Genomic DNA, 5,167 nt, shown 5'->3' with positions numbered 1-5,167 from the left:
ATGGAAGGAACATCTGGGCTAATGATCTTGTTGGTTCTCTAGCTGGTCACAAAAACGAAGCATTCTTCTCAGCCAATGCTGTTGTCCAGGTTTCAAGGAAGTCCTCCCCAAGAGTCACAAACGAATCCTTGCAGAAGGCTGTAAGTGATTAAAACCGCTTCCTTTTAATATATATATATATATATATATATATATATATATATATATATATATATACTGTTATGAATTTTACACCAACAAGGGTGTCTACTTTTATTTGTTTTTTTGCCTTTTAAGACTAGAAAATTTTAGGTACTATAGCAACTAAAATAAGATGTAATTTACATTGATGTGGTTTCCTTACCTTTTTGCTTCTATTTATGTATTCTTGCTAATTTCAAAAGTTACTGGTCATATACATAGATACATCTTAATCAGCTTATCAATAAAAGTGAATATGTGTTTTGAAAGGGTTTTACATGTATATGGCTACATATTTTCTGGAGTTTTATCATGTGAAAGAGTATTACTATGATTCTGTGCATGCTCAGTAAATCCATATGCTAATGCTAGTATTAAATTTGAGGGCCTCTTTTTGTGTTTGCCCCAAGCCTCAGATTTGCTTGGACCGGCCATAGTGTCAGGCTGGATGCCTAATAGAAATTACACGAAAATTAGGTGGTGATGATGTATTTTTTTTCTTTTTTGGGATTTCGTTTCTTTCTTATGTATTTTTTTCTTCTAAATGTGTAGGTTTGGAATGTTGATGTCAGATTTTATCGTATCAAGGATTTATCAGGCAAACCCATTTCCTATTTTTACTTTGACCGATACTCTCGCCCAGCTGAGAAAAGTGGTGGTGCATGGATAGATGAAGTTGTTGCAAGAAGTCGTATACATCAGATGACAAAAACTCTGTTTGGTTACCTTTTCTTTCTGTATCATTTGCAGGTATTTTTATGAAGTATAGAAATTCAAGATTCTCATACACAAAAACTAGAAGAAAAACTACTAAATAAAAAAAATATGAAAATACCCCTGTATCTTATTTTTTGATTTATCCTAACAGTTAATACAAACGCTCATTATCTGCAAGGACGTCTATATCTATATCTATGCCTGAATATAATAATACAATGGACATGTTGATGAGGTTGCTTACTAGTACTAGAGAGGATTTTTCCTTGAAAGAGTTGATGGAATAATTTTTACGAACATGTAATTAAATTAAGCAACATAAATATTGGTACTCTATTGTAAGAACATGAAGGGCGACTCAGCCGATATGTCAACAGGTAATATTTTTTCATAATTTTGACTACATGTTGCCATTTTATGAAGATAATACTGACATAGCCCCTGTGAAACATAAGTCTAGACATAGAAACAATGACAGATTTCAATATGTGGAAGCCAAATAAAATAGACAGATGAATTGATGAAATGTTTTTACACCTGAATTACCTCCTTTAGGTGAGGAAAAATCTTCCACAGAAAAGGAATTGTTAGAATTTGGGAGGCAAAACTCCATTGAAGGTCAATATTTGGACAAACACAATACCCTTGACCAGTATGAGTAACAACTAGGGCAAGAACACGCTCCATTAAAGTTCCATCCATTTGGCAACCAAACAAAGCTCAAATTCCAATTCCTTCAAAATCCACACCACACCCTAATAACTTTGTCTTTATACCCGACAACTTGACTTGTTTTGGTATGTGCATTGTATGACAGAGGGGGATATTCTTGTTGAAGACATAGTGAAATTGGGCAGTCGAGCAGAGGATGCTGACTGATTGATCTCAATTCTCTCAACAACCACAGATGAGATGAATAATGGTATTGTATTCTTTTGTTTGATTTTAGATGTAACTAACTAGTATATGTATAACTTCCAATACCTTTTTTTTTTTACTTTTTGTAGCCAGATTGTGAGGCTAGCTTGCTGAGTGAGTGAAATGGTTTACTTTTTTTTAACCCTAATCTGTTGTTGCTTAGGCCTTGTTTATTTTTTCTTATTCTTGTGGAACCAATGAGCAAATAAAGTATGTTTTTTATCAAACTGTTGTATCTATTCAGACCCGGCTTAGAGAAATGGTTGCAAGAGATGAGTTCAGAAGAAGAAGAAACAAGGCTGCAACTATAGTTCAGGTACTATGGATGAATTATGTTTGTAAAGTATTTAAGAAAATGATTAGAAACAAGGGTGAATTTGTACAGATTAGTTAGCTACTTGCAGGTTGATCTTGAAAAAGCAAAGGGGCAATGTATTGTATTTTTTGTAACTAATTTGTTTGTAAATTTTTGTTACAACTTCTATTGATTTGTTTCATCTTTCCATGGAACGATTATTTGTATGACATTAAATTTATGCAATGGATTCTATTTTTTGTATATGATATTTTATTTTCTATTATGAAACATTAAATACAAATTTAATTTGAAAATAAGTAAATCTATAAAAAAATATTTTTTTTAAACATTTAAAATTATGATACGCAAAAATGTGTGTCATCTTCATTTATGACATGGCCTTTCTTGACAGGGGCTTTCTTGATACGTATTGCGTGTCATTAACACGTGCGTCGTAAGGTTACGACACGCGAATGCGTGTCGTCTTCCTTTATGACAGGGCCTTCCTTGATACGCATTGCGTGTCGTAAACGCGCGTCGTAATTGTGCGTCGTAAATGAGCGTCGTAAATGTGCGTCGTCTCTCTTTATGACAGGGTCTTCCTTGACACGCATTTTCGCGTCGTCTGAGCCTTTTACGACGCACAATAAGCGTCGTAAAAGGCTGATTTTCTAGTAGTGACCATTGAATCATCATAGCAACCATGACAGTTGAAGCTTTCACCATTAAACTTCTCAATAGGGTTTCTTTTTTTGCACTTCAAATCCCAACACAAAGAACACCATTTTCAACTTTAAGAAACACAATCGAATCTAACGAAAATAGTGATGGTGGAATGGTGGTGTTTATGGGTATCAACACCTGAACTTTTTCATTTCCGAAAAATATAAGCCATGGCAGTTGAATCTTCATAAGCCGCCACAAGTGTCCTGAAACCCTAGCATGGGGTCGAAGGTGGCGGCGGCTAGGGTTTAAACTTGTTCCCATTCGTTCCAACAACCATTGTCGCTTCAACAAACCCTAACTTCGTCACTCTCCTTCTCCAATGGCGGCGCCTTTCTCATCAGATCTTGAAGACGAAAACCATAGTTCCGGATGAGAAGGGTAGTGGGCTAGGGTTTCGTAAAAGTAGCGTCTGAAACAAATCGGAGATGATGGTGTGGGAATCAGATCAAATTTAAAGATTGTGTGGTTGTGGTGTAGCACCTGGTTCTTGGTACGTATTTCTTTCTATGTATTTTGCATTTTTGGCCTTGGACTCGGCGAGTTGGAGGACCAACTCGCCGAGTAGAAGCGGGACGGGACACGGGATTTAAGTGATGGACTCGACGAGTTGGGTCCCGGACTCGGCGAGTAGACGTTGTTTGGACAAAACCCTAATCTGAGGGTTTGCACCCTATTTAAACAATCTTATATAGCCTCCATCGCCCCTTTATGCTCCCAGAAACCCTCCATAGCAAACCCTAAGTGTTTTGGTGCAAGATCTAAGGTTTTTGAGTGATTTTTGTGGGTTTTGACCACAAGGAAGAAGAAAGAGCATAGAAGGATCAAGTGGGGACTGAAGGATTCGAGTTTGGTTCATCATTTGCAGCTCATTGAAAGTAAAAAGCTATAACCTTGCTCGTTCATTAGTTAGATCCCTCTTTGGGGAGATTTAGGGCTTTTATAAGCCATTTTTGGTTGCCAACCACGTTTGCAAACATGGTTGGGGGTTTAAGCTTCAGAATCAAACCATTAAAGGAGTCACTAGGAAGATTTGGGTTGCTTTTGCACCCATGAAAGGTCCCATGTACCATAGGAGCTTGTTTTATGTCTTTTTTAGCTCAAAGTCCCATGCAAGCATGTAAAGTTTGTAACTTTACATGCTAGATCGATCGTAGAAGCTTAGATTTATCTTTTGATCAAAGGTTGTACATCAGAAATCAAGGATTTAGAGTGTGGACGTGACCGACTCGGCGAGTCCGTTCTTGGACTCGACGAGTTCGAGGCTTTGAGCCCCATATCTGTTGAGAGTCAAAGGAACCCAGTTGAGTGTTAGAAGGTTTGTAACCGGACAGAAAGAGTTACCCAATGCATTGGACGTGATTTTAGACCTGGAGTTCATGGGACTCGGCGAGTGCTAGAACAGACTCGGCGAGTCCAATGCAATCTTCTTAAGGATGAAGATGACCTCGGCGAGTTGTTCATCAACTCGGCGAGTCGAGGACAGAACTTGTTCATCAAATGAAGGTGAACTCGACGAGTTGTTCATCAACCTAGCGAGTCGGATGAGTTTTCATGTGATGTTCATATGAGAGAAGAGCTCGTCGAGTTGACGGCCCAACTCAACGAGTGGGGTCATGGATGAGGACGAGTAAAGGGTGAGGGACTCGGCGAGTCGACGACCCAACTCGACAAGTCGGGTCAACTTGAAGTTGACTTTGTCTGGACTTGGGCTGACCCTGTTTATGGTTGTACTTGCTGTGTGTTGACCTTAAGGTCGTCGTGTAGGGATCGGGGAGTCGAAGGGAGTCGACTTGTGCACCAAGGGGAATTCAAACACTGCACGACATTGAGGTGAGTTACCTTCACGTAGGGGTGGGTCTAAGGCCACAATGTCGGCCCACCAAAAAGGGGTATTTAGAAGATAATGGTCTTTGTGATAATTATCTTGGTCTGGTTATGTGTTGGTTATGAGATTTATTTGGATGATATGTTATGTGTATAGTAGGGATTAGTTTCCCTAATAGTGGTCCGTAGGACCCAAGGGTAGGTCAGTACCCGGATATGCCTGACTGTATGTTATATATGTATATTGTATGCTAGTGGTAGGGGTGAAATAGTCCCCAGATACCGGTTGAAAGATACCGATGTCGGATACCAGTTGAAAGATACCAATGTTGGTTACCGGTTGAAAGATACCGATGTTTGTTACCAGTTGAAAGATACCGATGTTGGTTACCGGTTGAAAGATACCGATGTAGTTTACCGGTTGAAAGATACCGACGATATTGTATGGTATGTGGTATGATGGGGGAACTCACTAAGCTTCGTGCTTACAATTTTGGTTTTGGC

The sequence above is a fragment of the Lactuca sativa genome, chromosome 4 (assembly GCF_002870075.4).
Source record: "Lactuca sativa cultivar Salinas chromosome 4, Lsat_Salinas_v11, whole genome shotgun sequence".
NCBI lineage: Eukaryota > Viridiplantae > Streptophyta > Magnoliopsida > Asterales > Asteraceae > Lactuca > Lactuca sativa.
Note: the sequence above shows the minus strand (reverse complement) of the source record.